We start from the raw sequence: 19,358 nt of genomic DNA on the forward strand, positions 1-19,358 counted from the left end.
AATATCAATAAAGTAGGTCCTATTTTTCTTGGCATGTCCCGGCCCTGCTCCATCCTTCTATTGCAGAAGTCATGCTACAGACAGATCACTTTTCCACAGATCATTGATGTGGTGCCACAAGGACTGCAGATGATTTGCTAAAATGCTCCAAAGGTATTCAAATTTCTTTAAAGAAGAAATTCAATTTATGTGCATTTATATTACAATGTCTGTCAGGAAGAAAGGTTATAATCACCAGCATATTTTAGATTTACATTTTCTTCTGTACATGAGGTAATGGTATTAGAGGGAAAACTCTGAAGCCTAGAGTTGAATTGGACGCATGGTCCTATTTTCATTGCTGCTAAAAGCAGGTTTTTGAAGTTCTGGAGGAAAGCATATGTTAGCATATGTTAGGGAAATAGCAAGAACAGGAGGCCGGGTGGCTGAGAGTTTAAAACATTTGTCTTTCCTTCTGGCCTCTGCATGTGGGGCACAGATAGGCTATTTCTCTACCCCCTCGAAACCTCAGGAAGCCATCTGGGGTTTCAGCACCTGACACGGACTCGGGAACACAGAGTCCAGGCTAAACGGGCTTGTTCCAAGGGCACTGTTCTTCCTCACCCTGGGAGTGCCCTGAGAGCCAACGCGAGGCTCCAGTGAGGGCAGGAAGGGTGAACCACTAACTTCTCCAGGAAGCAATCCTTGGTCCTGGATATTTCAAAATTATTTCTAGTGCTTTCTTCTGGGAAAAATGCACCCATCATAGGTGCCCAGGAAGCTTCCAGCTTCAACTCTTTGACCAACTGATGGACCAGTACACGCAACATGGCGGCTTATCCTGTTTCATGTAAACAAAAGGCTGAAGCCTCTGTTTCCTGTCTCAGACCTAAAGCTGGTAACAGTCAAAGCCAGGATTTCAATCCAAGAGGTTTGTTTCCGTGAGCCACTGTGTTAGTCCAGTTGCCCTGGGCCATCTAGATGGAGACCACATTTAGGTTTCCTGAGCCATGCTCCCTAAATAAGGATCTGCAGGAAGTTGAGTAGACAGATGTCCCTTAGGGATACTGACCAGGTCCTCAGCATCTCACTCTTCTTCATGGCAGAGATGTGAACACCTGGCCTCACAACTTCCAAATCATGCATTAAAAAGATTCGGCGAGAGAAGGAGGGCAATGTCTCCCCAACTTCTCTTCCATGATTAAATATATATTTTGCTTGATGGCTCTTTTTAACTAAATGTCCCTTCTTTTATTGTGTTTCCTCCTAAAACAAAAGGAATAACCAATGAGTGTAGAATATTTGGGAACTATGTAAAATACATAGAGAAGCTGGGGGGAAATAATCCTAAAATCAATCTTAGTTTTATCTCCCAGAAGGAAGCATTGTTAACATTTTTGGTATATATCCTTCTGTATATTTTATACACATCTATATTATAGGTATAACATATTTTATATAAATACATTTTTCAGAAAAGTAAAATCACACTCAATTGTTTTATTGATATATTGGTTCACAACAGATTTTGAGTATCTTTTTATATCATTGAATAGCCTTCTACAACAGAACTTTAACAGCTGCATAGCATTCCCTTCTATGGCTATACCTTAAAGTATTTAACCAGTCTCCTCTTACTGGACATGTAGGTTATTCCCTATTTTTCACAAATACAATTGAGACCATGAGATACTTTTGTGTAGCTAAATCTTTGCTCATAGCCACAGTTATTTACTTAGGACAAATCCCTAAAAGTGAAATGCGGGGGTCATGGGATATGTATATTTTTAATTCGTTTTGTCAAAATTGCCCCATTTTCTCCAGAAATGTCCTATCACTTACTCTGTCCATCAACAGTGGGTAAGATTCCATGTTTCATGACCTAAACTCTAAATTAATTGTTTAAGAAAACCTCTGATAAGTTATTCTTCCTCCTGGAGAAATAATGGATTTCTTGGGAGTTTGGTCTCCTTCTGGGGGAACAGGAAAAAATCATCTTTAGTTAACAGAGGATTTGGGGAAGAGTTCATGGGAGAGAGAGTCCATGGCTTGTAAACAGGTGTTCATGGGACACCTATGAGCCATTTGGGTGATACTGAGATCTAAGGTTCATATTTTATTTTTCTGACCCTCCAGCAATCACTAGAACATGGTAGGATGGAAATTCCTAGCTGGGAAGTGACCATGAAAGGGAAGATCTTTTGTGTTTTAAAAGAAAAAAAGTAATATCAAATAGAAGGAGTTGGATGAAACAGCACCACATACATCTTCTCAAAATCCATGAAGAAACAAAGAAACGGGGAAGAGTGGGTAACTAAAAGGAAAGACACACAGATTGGCTTAGAACAACAATATCATTATTACTCCTGGTTCTGTGGGTTGGCCGTGCAGTTCCTCCGTGGGTTCTGCCTGGCTTCAGTCATGTAACTGAAGTCAGCTGGGGGGTCAACTGGGCTAGAAGGTCCCAGATGGCCTCACTCACACTGGCTGCCGGCTGGGGTGCCTCATGACCCTCCAAGTGTCCCCTCACGCTTTCAAAGGCTAGACTGGTGGTGGGGGGTCTTTGGTCCTGGGGACATGTTCCAAGAGGGCCAAGGCAGAAACTTCAAGGTCCCTTAAGACCTAGCCTCCAAACTTGCCCACTCTCACTTTATAAAAATTTATTTTTGTTGTGATAAAACACATATAACATAAAAGTTACCATTTTAACCATTTTTAAGCATACAATTCAACGACATTAAGTACATTCACATTGTTGGGTCACCATCACCACCAACCATCTCCAAGGACTCTTCCATCTTCCCAAACAGAAACTCTGTACCCATTAGACACTAACTCCCCGTTCTTCCCACCCCCTAGCTCTTGGTAACCACCTTCTACCTCTGCCTTTATGAATTTGACTACTCTGGGAACCTACAAAAGTCGCATCATACAGTATTTGTCCTTTTGTGCTGGGTTTATTTCACTTAGCATCATGTCTTCCAGGCTCATCCACGATGTAGTATGTGTCAGAATTTCCTTCCTTTTTAAAGCAGAATAATATTCCTTGTATGTATATATCACATTCTGTTCATCCATTCATCTGTCCATGGACACTTGGGTTGTTTCCACCTTTTGTCTATTGCAAATAATGCAGCCTGACTTCTGCCACATTCTGTAGGTCAAAGCAAACCCCAAGGCCAGCCCAGACTCAGGAGGGGGGAGTAATAGACCCCATCAATGGATAGGAGGGGTAGCAACATCGCATTGTGAGACCCATGGATGCAGGAAGACCAGATTCCTCGGGACCATTGTGTAATACCCACTTACTACAGAAGCAAGCGATAGCATGGACGTCCAGAGAGATCTCGACCAAAGCACGGTGAAATGTAACAGGTTATGAGTGCAAAGTCCAGAACTGTTGGTTCAAAGAATAACTTGCACATGCACAGGAAGGGGAAAGTGGGCTTGTTGGTGGCACATAGATTTGGGGTGAGAGAACTCTGCTTCCTTCCAATTCAAAGACATAACGAGTTTAGTGCTAGGCTTATGAATTGAATAGAAACAAACTCTGTATGATGAGCGGGCTGGTCTGTGCAGCAGATGAAACAGAACTATTAGAAAAAGGGACAGGAATAGGAGCAGAGGGGCCTGGGTCCTAGTCTTCCCAACTCCTAAAGAAAAACTAGCCGTGTCACCGAGCACAAGTTAAACCCTACCTTCCCTGCACTTACGTTTTCTCAACAGTAAAATGGAAATCATGGTATCTAGCTTGCCATGAATAGATGAAATAATGTTTGTGAAAGTCATTTTAAAAAAAAAAGAAAAGGAAAAACATTATTGTGTGTTGCCCCTTGCTCCTTCTCCTGGTGATCTCTTTCAAGTAGCCGCATGCTCTTTTCTGGTGTCTAATTCTCCCTTTCTTCCCATCTGGGGTCACTGACAATGGTCTTGTCTTTGCTTTATCTGATTTCTCTCTGAAGTACAGCCAGGTGCCCCCAAAAGGCTAAAGAGCTAAGTTTACCGGGATGTTTCCTGGTACATTTTGATTTCAAAGTGCGCTGCGGGATCTGATGCATGTTAAATAGTAACATCGACCACAACAGACACGGCCCAGCTTCCCCAGCCTCCTTGCTATCCGCTGTCTATTTTCCTGTTTCCCTGAGAGGGGTGGATGAACAGAGGTCCACAGAGGACCATTCAGAACAGAAGGAAGGCTGCCTGCCTGGTCAGTACCCTTCAATTAGAAGGCCCTACATTATATGGCAGGAGGAGAGGCAGTCTCTCTGAGACTCAGTTTCTTCATCTGTAAAATGGGGATGACGCTGGGCCAGGATTAAAGGTGAGGCGAGTGAGGCCGGGTCACACAAGTACAGGGTAGGATGCTACGTTATTTAAAATGTTCATAATGCGTTCACCAGGAATTTTTTGCATTGACTTTTTTTAAGAGGCATTAAAGTATTTTTTTGATTATTGAGTTTTGCGACACCCCCTTAAATTGGGGGCCTGCCAAGAGTACCGCACTCGCCTCACCCTAGTCTCACCTCTGCATAATAGTGCCGATCTCATGGGATTGTTGCAAGCATTAAATGAGGTGATGGTGATGGCCAGGAAACAGTGACGGGCGAGTAGCAAGCTCCAGACACAGGTGAGCTGTGGTTACAATCACTGCATTCATTTCGTCCGTCCCCTTGTCTGGACCAGGAATTCATGGCTGAGAGAGGTCACACAATCTACCCAGGCCACCCAGTGATTAAACATTGGCATGCCCGACTGCAGAGAAGTCCTTCTGGTCCATTTTCCTCCATGCAGACAGAGTCGCAGAAGCAAGCGATGCGGATTGGGAAGGCAGGAAAGAAGCCATTTTTTTTCCAGGCTAAGCAATGTTTTTTATTTCATGTTGCTGTCCCCAGAAATGGGCTCTGTCCAGAGATAAGCTGGGGAGTCTCACCTACAGCCCCCAAATTCAGGTCAGGCACGACCGCCCTCCATCCCCCCTCCCCATGGTGCCAGGTGCAGATGACAACAGATGCCACTGTCACAGAGCTGCTTGTATGTACATCCTCCACCAGGCCAGGCCAGGGACTCCTCCCATGCAGGCGCCTGGCCCATCTCTCTCATGCTCTGCCCCTGCGGCCCTGAGCAGAGCCTGGTGCAGAGCAGACCCTCCCAGAGCACTGACGGAATGAAAGAACCTTCAAGGGCAGGAAGGAGAGAACCGAGTTAACCGAGGGCCTTGCTTCAAATCCAGCTCTGTCTTTTGAATATCAGGTTTCTCCTCTGCAAACCCAGCTCAGTCACAACACCTGCATCATGGTCACTGTAAGCATGAGATGAGTGACACACCAAACCCAGCGTCTGGCACATAGAAAATGCTCAGTACATAGTCGCTTGGACTGTTCTGTCTTTCAAATTCTAGAATCCTGAAGCAATAGCCTAGGGCCTTGCAACAGCAACACTGCTGACATTGGAAGCGGGATAATCCTTTGTGTCAGGGCTGTCCTGTGCAAGGAAGGACATTTAGCAACATCCCTGGCTTCCACCCACTAGATGCCAGTAGCAGTGTCCAGTGGGACCATCAAAAAAAATTCTCCAGGCATTACCTAATGCCCCTTGGTTAAGAACACTGATGGAGACTGTTGATCCAGATTGTTTTAAGAGAAAAAGGGATGATTCTTTTCTTTTTCTTTTTTTTTTAAACATCTTTATTGGAGTATAATTGTTTTATAATGTTGTGTTAGTTTCTGCTCTATAACAAAGTGAATCAGCTATATGCATACATATATCCCCATATCCCCTCCCTCTTGCCACTCCCTCCCACCCTCCCTATCCCACCCCTCTAGGTGGTCACAAAGCACCGAGCTGATCTCCCTGTGCTATGTGGCTGCTTCCCACTAGCTATCTATTTTATATTTGGTTGTGTATATACGTCAGTGTTATCTCACTTCATCCCAGCTTACCCTTCCCCCTCCCTCTGTCCTCAACTCCATTTTCTACGTCTGCGTCTTTATTCCTGTCCTGCCCCTAGGTTCTTCAGAACCATTTTTTTCTTTAGGTTCCATATATATGTGTTAGCATACGGTATTTGTTTTTCTCTTTCGGACTTACTTCACTCTGTATGACAGACTCTAGGTCCATCCACTTTACTACAAATAACTCAATTTCGTTTCCTTTTATGGCTGAGTAATATTCCATTGTATATATGTGCCACATCTTCTTTTTCCATTCATCTGTCGATGGACATTTAGGTTGCTTCCATGTCCTAGCTATTGTAAATAGAGCTGCAATGAACATTGTGGTACATGACTCTTTTTGAATTATGGTTTTCTCAGGGTATATGCCCAGTAGTGGGATTGCTGTGTCGTATGGTAGTTCTATTTTTAGTTTTTTAAGAAACCTCCATACTGTTCTCCATAGTGGCTGCATCAATATACATTCCCACCAACAGTGCAAGAAGCTTCCCTTTTCTCCACACCCTCTCCAGCATTTATTGTTTGTGGATTTTTTTTTCAGTGTCCATTAAGTTTTATTAGAACCCAGCTGCCACCATCATTTACTTGAGTGAGGTCTGTGGCTGTTATTTTTTTTGTTTGTTTGTTTGTTTTGAATTTTTGAATTTTATTTTTTATACAGCAGGTTCTTATCAGTTATCTATTTTATACATATTAGTGTATACATGTCAATCCCAATCTCCCAATTCATGAGAAAGGGATGATTCTTATGATGGTCTCATTTTCTCAGGACTCAGCAACATAAACGAATTAAGATTGAGTGGGAAAATATTAAAATAATAAGAAATACAATAACAACAACGTTATGAGAATAGATGACATTATCTGAGTGCTTCCTGGGCTTCCAACGTGTGCTTGATGCTGTATTTACATCACCTCTAATCCTGACAGCAACCCTACAGGGTAGCTGTTATGATTCCATTTTCCAGATGAAGAACCTGAGGTTCAGGGAATCAGATGACTTGCCCAGAGCCACACACCCGCGAGCGGCAGGTCTGGAATGTTCACACCAGGTGGACCTGACTCCAGAAGGTGCATCTTTCCCACAACTCCATTTTTGTGTCTTTCAAAAAACCTTTTCCATCTCTGTTCCGATTCCTAGTTGACTACTCTCCATCTGACGGTCTCTCTCTCCACCTCTCAGCTCCCATCCCCCTCCAGATGTTCAAGAATGAAAATATCTGAGAAAATGAGCTGAATTTCTAAAAACTTACATCCAAATGTCTGGAAGCCTCTTGCATGGGTGATTAAATTAAGAGAAAGTATGCTTCAACAGAAAATGCCCCTGCCAAATTGAATTCTTCTTCATCATGTTGTTTTTGGATAAAGAACAGGACCCTCCATGCACGGTCAGAGCTGAGATGATTCTGCCCCCAAGAGCCCAAAAAGCAGCACACAAGCTCTCCAGGGCCCAGGGCACAGGACCCTTCCTTTGCATTTAATTTCTGAAGCTCCCTTAGGAAAACATCTCCACTTGCACCATCCAGGGCCGTCTGGCCATCCCTCTGCCGCTTCCGGAACACACGATGAAGATGCAGAGGGGCTGCTGACACCGAGTCTTGTCACTGCTGCTCAGAGAGCAGTCCCTGAACTGGGAACAGCGCCGGCAGCACCTGGGAGCTCGTGGAAATGCAGATTCTCAGGCCCCACCCCACCCCCCGACCTATTGAATCAGAAACTCTGCGGGTAGGGCCCAGAAATCTGTGTTTTCTCGAGTCTTCCAGGGGATTCTGATGCCACACCGGCCTTCAGCACTTTCCGTCGATGGACTTCACTTCTTGAAGGAAAGAGTTCTTTCCGATCTTGGCCAAGATGAAGAATTTGGGATCCCAGAAGGAGAAAGAAGTTATCTGAATCTTGGATGCAAAGCACAGAGAGGATGGGATGCAATGGAAAGAACAAGGAGCAAAAGCAGGGGGCCCAGTGAGGACCAGATGCCCCTGCAGGTGAGCAAAGGACAGATGTCAGAACTGGAAAAGACCAGCATCTCTTCTTTGGGCTCTGTGCCTTCAGTCCTGCCCACCGAGCTGTCCAAGAGATCTTTCTAAGTCACAAGTCGCTGGTCACTTCCCTCCGAGGTTCCCCATCAGCCTCAGGCTCAGGTCTGAAACTCCTTAGCACAGGCCCTCTGTAACCTGGCCCCTGCTACCTCGCCTGATGCTGAGCACCCAGTGGTACCCACCACTGTGGGTCCCCACACTCTGCCTGGGCTTTCATGGTCTCCAGAGCCGGTATGCCTTTCCTTCTGCCTGAGCTTATTCGTCTACTGGGGTGTCTCATGGGTATCTGCTCCCAAGAGGTCAACCCCATCGGTCATGGCATTCTGTACACCCCCCCAACCTCCACCCAGTTCTGGTACAAAAGACGTCCATCTGCTTTCAACTTTTCTTAACCTTGAGGTCAAAGGGTAAAGTTTCAGAAATGTCACACCATTCAGTGTCGGCCACCAGGAGCTATTCAGAAAAAACCTGGCACCATGTGGGACGCTCAGCTGGGAATGAGCAAAGTTTTGGGGTCAGTTGTTTTGCACGGGGAGAAAAATTATGATCCTGCATCCCACCATTCCAAGTTCCTCTGATCCATGATGAGGGTGCACCTTTGTTTTCACATTTCCAAGAATCCCTCCTTATTTCCAGGTTGACTTTCCTAATTGCGGCCTATGTTGAGCCTCTGAGTAGCCTGACCATCTCTGCTAAGAAACTACTACCAACTTCTAGAAGAAAACTTCAGGGCTTTTACTTTGCCCCTTGCTCATGAATAAAGTTGTTTGGTAATTATTACCCAACTTGCTTTAATATTAACCAGCATCTTTGTCAGGGGAGCACTCATTTTCCATTGACTTTTTCACAATCTAACAAGATTTTGAGACTTCTTTTTCCAACTTTCCAAACCACAGTGGACATGCGCCTTGCAGAGCCCACTCACAGTAGCCCAAAGCAACAAGCTTTGCCACACTGGGAGACACCCCAAGGCAAGGAGTGCCCACCAGCTGCAGAAGAGACCCGGCAGTGGGTGGCTTCTGGAGAAATGAGGAGGAAACTAACGAGGAGGGCAAAATCAGAAGAAAGCCGACAGCAGAACCCAAACGGTTAAGTGGCAAGGGGGAAGCTGTGTCTTGTGCCAACTTATGGTAAAGTGACACATGTTTCTGCTTTCCGTGATCAGTTTTTACTTTTAACATTGAAGATTAAAATTAAGTGCATTACCATAGATCATTTTACAGGGATTCGGTACATCTGTTTTGGAAATGTAAAACAAAACTGAGTAACATCATTATGTGTATTACCAGAATTGGGGAAAGGTATCAGTAACAGCCTGGACCGCCTCCATGCCACCTCCTCATTTCAGCAATCCTCACCCTTGGAAGACGTTTGGCGGGGCTTGTGGAAGAGCTACCCTCCAAAAATGCAAAGAGGCACTGAGATGCAGTCCAGACCCCCTGGTGGCCAGACCCCCAAAGCACCCACCTCCTCAGCAGAGGCCCCAGCCAGTGCGCGCCAACCCCATACCCTGCGCCTGGCCGGGCACCCCATGACGCCTCCTTTGCCAAGAGTTTGACGCTGACCCCTGAGGTCCCACCAGAAGGGAGGAGACTGGCAAGTTCAATTATTGCTTCAATAATGAGCGAATCGTTTCTGGTTTGCTATTTACACTGCTCTCCGGGAGAGAAAACAAGTCTTCCAACCGAAGTCCTCCCATTTCTACTATTTATCCAAGATTACATATCTAATCTCATAATAAAACACCATTCCCGCTCAGAAAGCAGAGTGATTGCCTACAGATGTGCCCAGACCAAGACATCTGCACATCCAAAATGGCCACCGGCAGGATATCTTATCTACCTTGGGCTGATGACCAAAAGGGCTAATTAACTTCTGAAACTTTACGAGTGGAAATCCCAGACTGGGGATGAAAAAGGCAGCCTGGTGACAGAGGCCCCGTATCTTCATGTGCTGCCCAGGATAGAAGCCTGTGCTGTGCCTGACTTCAAGTAACACCTTGTACGCTGATGAAGTTTGGCCCCAATAGTATGCCGTCTCTGACACATGAAAATAAAATGCTTTCCTAATGTGCTTGGCACAGCATCAGGAAAATACCTCATCTGAATTTTTATTCTGCTGACAAATGATGTGCGTCCCGGCCTTTATCTAGCTGCTTAGATTCAATATCTGAGCGCAGCAGAGATTTCTTAATTTGCTCATTTCTCTTGGTACCGTTTAGAATGAGAGCTCAGAATGAAAATGTATCATGAGGCAAAGGGAGATGTCTACCTGCTCGTCGTAAACCCCTGGAAATTGCTGTGCTCCCTTAGATCTCACCGCAGAATCATCTCAGCTCCACCTTGATTTGTCTCTCAATATACTGTTTAAAAATGTAACCCAATCACCAAGCCCAACAAGCAGTCTGTTTATTATTACTTTTGATAGAAAGGTTCATAACATCCTGTAATGTGTGTGCATTTTTTATTCCGTTTGGCTACTAGACACTGAAACCATTTGGGACATTTATTAAAATGCATTCAGCCAGTCTTTAGGATGAGGTTAATATGGGATTTATGCCTCTGTGGTGTGCGGTGCACAAAGCAGTAATAACGCTTGTTTAGTACTTAGTTCACGTACAAAATGGTCGGCTATAAAAATCGAAGGAATACAAAGATGGGCTGAAAAAACATAGGATGGGGAGGGATTTCTTCAAGCTGGGGGCTTCCATAGGGCACCAGACAAAGAGGAGAAATTTATTTCAATGGAAAATCGAATTATCTGGTTGCATGAAACAGGCTGGGGAGGTAGGGGCCCCAGAAGGAAGTCTGGTTTGATAGACTCAAGCCTGCCAACCTGCCCAGGGAGTCCTGTGCCACCTGGCGTGGACAAGGGATGCTTTCTGTGTAACCCTGCTTCCTCCTCATGTGTCCCTAATTCCTTTCTACCCCAGAGGCCTTCAGATAGACCCAAGCCTGCGAGAGGGCCAGAGGGCCAGGGGTGGAGCCAGTCAGACATCAGGGTATCCAAACCAGATGGACCCAGCAAGATGGGGATAAAAATTCCAAGCAACTTCCTAATGGTTGGCTGGGCGTCTGGGCAGAAGGCAGAGCACACGTGTTTCCTACACGTGTTGGTGATGTGTTTGCTTCCAAGGGCGGAAGTGAGCCAAGAAACCCCCTGGAAACCACCCGGTGCCACCCCAGGGCAGGTGATGGCCAGCGTCCTGCTTCCCAGCAGGACCGGAAGGGCTTTGGGGACCTATGCATGGGAGGGGTCTTCCCTTCAGCTGCATCTCAGCTCGCTTCCCCGAGACCAGGGGACGCACGGTGAGGAGGACCAAAACCCATTCTCCAGCCGCTGCAGCCAGGTTTCGGAGGGATTGGACTGGAGGCTCTGCTCTCTGCTTCCCACCCCGAGTGAGGGCAGGCAGGCTGAAAGCAGATGTTGACAGGGGCAGCTGAGCTGCTGGCATCTCCCCCGCAAGATGGCAGGAGCCCTCACTCTGGTCTCCCTGCTTCCGTTCTCGCCCTTCAGTCTGTTGTCCCAGAGCAGCCCCAGGGATTATCTGAGACTGAAAATCATACCAAGTCGCTCCCTCACCTGCACGAACCTTCCCAGGGCCTCCCCACTGCACTCAGAGCATCCAAAGTCCTTCCCAGAGCCCATGAGGCCCTGTACGATCTGGTTCTTTTCTCTTTCTACCATTTCACCTCCTTCTACTCTCCCCCCGGTTCACTCTGCATCAGCACCCTGGCCTCCTTTCTGTCCCTCGTCCTCTGCAGGCTCCAGCCTCAGGACCTTTGCACATGCTGGTCCCCTGCCCAGGATGCTGTTGTTCCAGAGACTGGCGTGGCTGTCTCCTCATTGTCACAACTTCCATGTTCCCTCCTCACAGAGACCTTATCTTGCCACCCAGTGGAATGTGGGCCCTTTCCCTCTCTTTCACGGCACCCTATTTTAATTATTAGCATAGCATTCAATGCCACCTCATTGCCCTTGTTTTTTAATTGATGGATTGACTGATTGTTGTTCTTTTATTTATTTATTTATTTATTTATTTATTTATTTATTTTTGGCTGTGTTGGGTCTTCGTTTCTGTGCGAGGGCTTTCTCTAGTTGCAGCAAGCGGGGGCCACTCTTCATCGCGGTGCGCGGGCCTCTCACTGTTGCGGTCTCTCTCGTTGCAGAGCACAGGCTCCAGACGCGCAGGCTCAGTAATTGTGACCCACGGGCCCAGCTGCTCCGCGGCATGTGGGATCTTCCCAGACCAGGGCTCGAACCTATGTCCCCTGCATTGGCAGGCAGATTCTCAACCACTGCGCCACCAGGGAAGCCCCTGATTGTTGTTCTTTATTCAGCCTCTCTGTTCCAGGATATAAGCTTTTGGAGGGCAAGGGCCATGCCTGCCTTGTTCACCCTTGTGTGCCAGCTCCCGTGTGAGTGGCTCCAGGCATGTAGTAGGGCTAAATAAGAGTTGTTGGATAGTTGAAGGGCAGCAGTTATCATACACCAGGAGGTGTAAGTACTTTACAAACATAACCTCATTCAATCCTTGTGACAGCCCTGTACTCTGGCTACTGGACTTTTATTATACCCATTTTACAGATGAGGAAACAAACTCAACCAGAAAAAGCACTTACCCAAGGTTACACAACCTAGCAAGAGGAGGCGGCAAGAACTCATGCCCAGGGCTGTTTCTGATCCCAGAGCCATTATTCTTGACCACTGGGCTCTACGACCTCAATTTGTGGACGACCCAGAAGGAGGATGCTGTGTCCCCCGGATAACCCAAGTGAAAGGCAAGTCGGACTGTTTTATAAGAGCCTCTGAACAACTGGTCCTGTTCCAGTTGCCTGCTTTCCCCACCCTGAGACTAGTCTGGATTCCTGGTCTCAGCGGGTGCCATGTATAAATTTAGCTTCAGTGATGTCCAACAAGGCTAATGCAAGAGAGCACATTCTCTTCCCTACCCCTCCCTCTGGGAACCCTGAACCCACCCCAAACCATCTCCTAGACCAGCCCAGGGTCCCCTCGTCATGCCTTCCACCCTCATGCACATGCCTAGTCTCCTTCCCAAACTCTCGTCGGTCCCGTCATCCTCTCCCCACCCAAAGAGAATGACTTTAAATACACACAGTCTAAACCATAGCAGGTCATGAGAAAGTGATGGAAAGAGGAGTAAACTTGACCGTCAATCAAATTTTTAAAAATGGGTCCTCTGGCTTCCAATAGCTTTCACTACGTGCCTGTGGCTCATTTGAGGAATTATTCTCGGGTACCATTTGCTCTCCTGGCACCGCATCTCCAGCATGTGTATTAGACACATCCCAGGGTGGGGCGTTTTGCTTGGTTACACTGGATGACGAATGTTTCCACAGCTGCAAACAAGACACTTTTGCTAAGAAGTTTGGGCTGTCAGAGAAGCATGAGGACCTTATTATTGGTGTTTGAATGAAGAAAGGGAAGGAAGGCGGCGGGGATCCCTCTAGACAGCATCAGGGCAAATGGCAAGTCTAAGAAAGACAAATAAAGTAAGTCTCTGCTGGTATCTTAACAGGCAAGGAATTTAACTGGAAATATACCGAATAATTAAATTAAAATTGGTAGAGCCATGCTGTGTGCACCACTCTAAAAACAATGCTAAAAGCCAGCATGGATCGAGGGCTTGCTATATGCCAGGCATATATATTACTTCCCTCAATCCTCACCACAGCTCTACGAATTGGATATTCTGATCGTTACAGATGAGGACACTGAGGCATGGAAAGATCAAGTCATTTGCCAGGGCTAGGAATGGAACCAGAGTGCCAAGTGACATCTGTCAGACTCACAGCTCCTGCGCTGAAACCTTCCATCCTCTACTCCTCGTGTGCAAATGAAGCAGTGTTTTCCAACCCAACTGCACAGAATCACCTGGGATGGGTGCTCTTTTCAAAAACACCCCTGCCTAGACCCCTGCTCAGACTAATTAAATCAGCATCACTGGCAGTGGGCACCCAGGCATGGGGATTTTTCCAAAGCTTTCAGAAGGTGATTTTAATGTGCAACCAGACTTGACATCTACTGCTCTAACTAGTGTAGTTCTTCTCAAAGTGGGGCTCCCTGGACCAGCTGCAGCAGCACTTAGGGACTTGTTAGAAACGCAAACTACAGAACCCACCCTAGACCTGTTTGAATCAGAGACTCTGCAGGTGGGAGGAGCCCAGAAACAGACCTTTTAACAACCCCTCCAGGTAATTCTGAAACATGCTAAAGCCTAAAAACCACTGCTCCGGACATGAGTTAATATCTCTTTGAGATGCTGATTTCAGGGATTTGGGGATATATACCCAGAAGTGTGACTGCTGGATCACATGGTAGTTTTATGTTTAATTCTGTGAGGAACCTCCATACTGTTTTCCATAGCAGTTGCACCATCTCGCATTCCCACCAACAGTGCCAAGTGTTCCCAATTCCTCCACATCTTCACCAGCACTTGCTGTCTTCTGGTTTTGGGGTTTGTGTTTTTGTTGTTTTTTGATAAAGCCATCCTGGCGTGTGAGACGTTGGTGGTTCTGATTTGCATTTCCCTGATGATTAGTGACAAAGTGCATTTTTTCATATACTTGTCAGCCGTTTGTATATGCCTATGTTCATCGCAGCACTAGGCAAAATAGCTACGATGTGGAAACAACCTCAATGTTCATTGACAGACGAATGGATCAAGAAACCGTGGTGTAATGGAAGACTACACAGCCTTCAAAAAGAAGGAACTCCTGCAGTACGCAACGACATGGATGAACATTGAAGAAATTATGCTAGTGAAATAAGCCAGACACAGAAAGACACGTACTGCATGATTCCACTTATACGAGGTATATAAAAGAGTCAAAATCATAAAATCAAAGACGGGAATGGTGGTTACTAGGGGGAGGAGGGGTGAAGGGGAAATGGAGAATTATTCACGAACAGGTATAAAGTTTCAGTTAAGTAAGATGAGTGAGCTCTAGAGACCTGTACAGCATTGTACCTATAGTCAACAATAACATATGGCACAGTGAATAATTAAGAGAATAGACCTCCCGTTGTGTTCTTATCACAATTAAGAAAAAAAAACACTGCTCTTTCTAGAATATAAACTCCAGAAAGGCAAGTTTTGTTCAGCCCTGGATTGCCAGCACCTAGCACCAAAATACTTATAAAACGAATGAATGAATGAATGAATGAAAGAATGATTGACTACTTGCTACACGATGTTGATCTTTCCATTACACTGAGAAAACTTGAACTGGTAAAGATTTAGATCCTACTTTGCAAAGTTAATTAAGGATTCACTTGGCTATCTGTATTGGTAAGATTAAAATCTTTGCAGTCCAAAGCGCTTAGTTAGTCTCTTTGGTTTTTTCCAAACAGGCTACAGAGGTGATGAAATTAACACCAACCCCAGCGGTAACTGCTGGTCTGGCCCTTGTTGCTCTCAGTCCTGGTTAAGCAGGTAGGTAGCTCATCTGCCAGGCTGTTTTATTTTCTGCCATCACACCCCAAGAGGGTGGAAGGCCACCCATGACTGACAAAGACAGGGGAATTTTCCTAGCAGTTGAAAGAGTCAATCCTGCATTCTTCTGCACAGCCCAATACCCAGATTGAGCCGTAGCATAATCAGAGAGAATTAACTAGTCTTCCAGCTCTCCTCATTAAACGATGGAAATGTGCTGTATCTTTCTGCAGTAGCCTGCTTCTCTCACAATTCCCTTCCCGCAGCCTGACCACAATTTTACTGTGTGTGAAAAATGACTTGGAATTGCAACAGGACTGCAAGGGAGCAATGATTAAATTTGTCCCCAAAATTAATGTGGCTGTGATTGGCAGAGGGGAGGAGGGGAGGGCTGGAGAAGTGGGTGTTATAGAGCAATCAACAATCAATGGTGGGAAGGTGACCTGACATCACCGTCTTCTGCAATTGTAATCAATATCACTCTGGCTTCAGCAAGGGCCTCTCAATCTATGCTGCTTCTCTCGATAGAGTTTATTCTTGTATAAATACCTTAAATAAATAGCGCGAGGAGAACACCCAGGGATACTTTAAATTGCATCCATATCGTGCAAAGGCAAAAGCGAGTTCCACTGGGGAGGATCCGTCTCTCAGAACCAAACAAGCTTCTCCTTTAAAAACCTCATAATTGGTTATTTACACACTCCGCAACTTCGCATTTATGCTGCATCCCGATTATCATAAGCATTTCCAATTTGACAGAACCCGACTACAGTGCATATGCAAGCTCTTCTAATTTCCGAAGCGGCTAACTGGAGACGGTGAGGAGCGATGATTTATCTGTTTGTGATTTGAATAGGATAATGCCTGTAGCATCTCGAAGCCAGGGCTATTTTCTGGGAACATGTGTTGTCTTGAAACCCTGGCTGACACTCTTCAGGAATCATAAAAATGACAGGGGCCAAAATTTTTGTTGCTGTTGGTTGCGCCCACAGCTTTCATCTGGGAAGGGGAGGGGAGGAGGATTTTGTTGAGCAATTGTGCTGTGGACAGCAATGTGGCCCCATGGATACGGTCCGGTTTGTGGATTGGCGAGAAGCAACATCAATTACACGCAGATCAATTTAATCACAAACACCAGAGCAGATGGAAAACAAAGGCACTTCCAGAGCTGCCGGGGAGGCCAGAGAGGCAGCTACCCTTAGAAACCCTCTTGGAATTGCTCTTATTGATGATGGCCTCCCTACTGGGGTAGGATCCCTGGATTACCGTCCTCTCTCCTGCTAAAGTGTAGAGTGAATTTGCCCACTTCTCTCTATGTCCACTGCTGCCACCAAGCTTGTGTTAACCTGGAATCCAGACTACTGGGAATCCTCCTGGGAGCATCCCAGCCCATCCCTGCTTCTTGCCCGCCCCAATCCATCCTCCACAGGACAACCAAAGTGGTCTTTTAAAAATTATACGTGAGGTCTCGGGGCTTCCCTGGTGGCGCAGTGGTTGAGAGTCCGCCTGCCAGTGCAGGGGACACAGGTTCGAGCCCTGGTCCGGGAAGATCCCACGTGCCGTGGAGCAACTAAGCCCGTGAGCCACAACTACTGAAGCCCGTGCACCTAGAGCCTGTGCTCCACAACAAGAGAAGCCACCGCAGTGAGAAGCCCACACACCGCAACGAAGAGTAGCCCCCGCTCGCCGCAACTAGAGAAAGCCCGCGCGCAGCAATGAAGACCCAACGCAGCCAAAAATAAAGAAAATAGATAAATTTATTTAAAAAAAAAATTATACATCAGGTATTGATGCTCCTGTGGTTAAAACCCTCCGTGTCTCCCCATTGCACTTGGAACAACAAGGCTCCTCAGGAAGTGGCCGCAGCCCCCTCTCCAACCCCTCGCAGGCTACGCTCCCACACAATCAACTGTGCCCTTGAACACACCAAGTTTATTCTGACCTCAGGGCTTTTGCCAAGGCTGTGGCCCCGCCTGGACCACTCTTTGTGACTCCCCTGTGTCTTCACCTGGTGGGGTGTGACGTGATGTGATGTATTATTACATAATATACCATACATATGTATGTCTATATATCTCTGTATTAACATCTATAGATATCATCTTATACCTGCTTCAGCTCCAGTGTTACCTCCTCAGAGAAGCCTTCCCTGACTTCCTACCTAGTTCACCTCCCAGCCCGTCCCTCCATCCCTCTGTAGCCAGGGCTTGGCAAACAGTAGGTGCTCAGGAAATAGCTAGTGAATGAATGAAGGAATGAACGAACTCCAAGAAGGAAGCTCAGTGGCTAGACAGCAATCTGCCCTAAGTCCTGGTTCCTCTCACCTGACTATCAGTTTCTCCACCTGCAAAATTATGACCCAGCTGCCGTGAAACTCCTTGAGCAGAGATGTTGGCTGTGTTGAGCACTCATTGCCAGGTCTTTGCTTCTGCTGTTTCCTCCTCCTGCCTCCTTCCATACCTCAAGCCCTGTGCTCTTTGGAGGCCCAGCTGAAGACCCACAAGCCTCCTATATCACTTGCACCATCAAGGTATCCGGTCCATCTAAGAAGGTCTGGTCCCCAAGCTTCCAAAGCCCTACATAGAGTGGTCCATGGGCCCTTCCACCGCCTCCACCCACTTCTGGCTCCTTCCATCCCCTTCCATCATTTAAGAAGAGCCCTCATGGGGGAGGGGAACTCAGGTCCAGGGTTCCCGGAGTGGGGACTATTCTTCTCTCTTCTGGACCCAGCTTGCTGAAAGGAAAAAGAAGCAATATAGTCCCCGGAGCCCCATCTGCCCAAGCACCGCCCCTGAAATCCAGGCATGCACAGGTCTCTAAAGCTCTCGCACTGCTCACTGCCCACCCTTCACAAACCCAGGAGGTGACCTGTGGTTCTGGTCACCAGTTACAGGGGCAGCAAGTAGCCTCAGAGAGCTCAGGAGAGAGGAGAAAAGTCAACGGCCACCAGGTACCGAAGATGAGGGCTCACGGATGAGGGGCTCAAAATGTGACCAGAGGCCTCTCTGCAACCTCTCTGCAGAAGAAAGCAAAGCAGGAAACCCACCCCAGATTTGGCCTACTGTGTAGAGCTTGAGCTCCCATGGGTGCCTGCAACCACCAGTGAGCCCCCACTTGGGCCTGTTCCCTCATCTTCCACCCACAGACTCAGGACCACCACCCCCTTGCCCCACAGTGAACACCCAACTCTGGCTAGGTTGCTTCTGTTCTCAGGGCAATTGGCCTAGTTACCTCTCCCCGATCTTTCCGAGGAGGTTACACCACTTCCACTTCCCAGATATTTCACCATTAGGGATTCATTCCTTTGCATTGACCAGATGCAGTATTAAAATACAGATTACTTAGGGGATGTCCATTCTGTCCCTGTGCATGGGAACTCTTACTGTGGAGAAAAGGGGAAAATACAAGTTTAATTCATAGCAGGGCATCCCCTCCAAAGATAGGCAGCAGTGCAAATTATGGCAATGAGGGCTTGCCTTGTGAGTTGCAGAGGAACTTTTACATCTCAAGAGATAAGTGTACCATCACCACCCTGCCCAAAATGCCACTTCCACTTCTATATTTCACCATTAGGGATTCATTTCTTCGTGTTGACCAGATGCAGTATTAAAATACAGATTACTTGGAGGAGGTCCATAAGTCATGCATTCATCTGCATGAAGGGGAGGAGGCCATGGATCAGTAGTTCTCGACCCTGGCTATATATTAGAATCACCTGGGCCACGCTTGAAACTAAGTGTTGGAGACAGGGCCCAGGCATCTGGAGTTAGGAAAAGCTCTCCAGGTTCTTCTGATGCAATATGAGTACTGAGAACTGCTTCCATGAGCAAATCTTCACCTACTGAAATGTACCAGGAGACACCCCACTGATCACTCTTTGTGGATTGCCCACAGAGAAGCCAGCTACTGTTCAGTCTGGGGGCTGCCCTGGCT

General features: G+C 46.7%; 1 long non-coding RNA gene across 1 annotated transcript; it reads right to left on the reverse strand.

Annotated features, from left to right (window-relative positions):
• Window positions 1-17,190: 17,190 nt before the first annotated feature.
• Window positions 17,191-18,780, reverse strand: LOC309616278. The gene is made up of 2 exons (XR_014237408.1): window positions 18,657-18,780; window positions 17,191-18,159 (listed from the first exon to the last, which is right to left on the reverse strand). It is a non-coding gene; the product is annotated as an uncharacterized lncRNA (long non-coding RNA).
• Window positions 18,781-19,358: the final 578 nt, after the last annotated feature.

This window comes from Balaenoptera borealis (assembly GCF_965194805.1).
Source record: "Balaenoptera borealis genome assembly, chromosome: 19".
In the NCBI taxonomy this organism is placed as follows: Eukaryota; Metazoa; Chordata; class Mammalia; order Artiodactyla; family Balaenopteridae; genus Balaenoptera; species Balaenoptera borealis.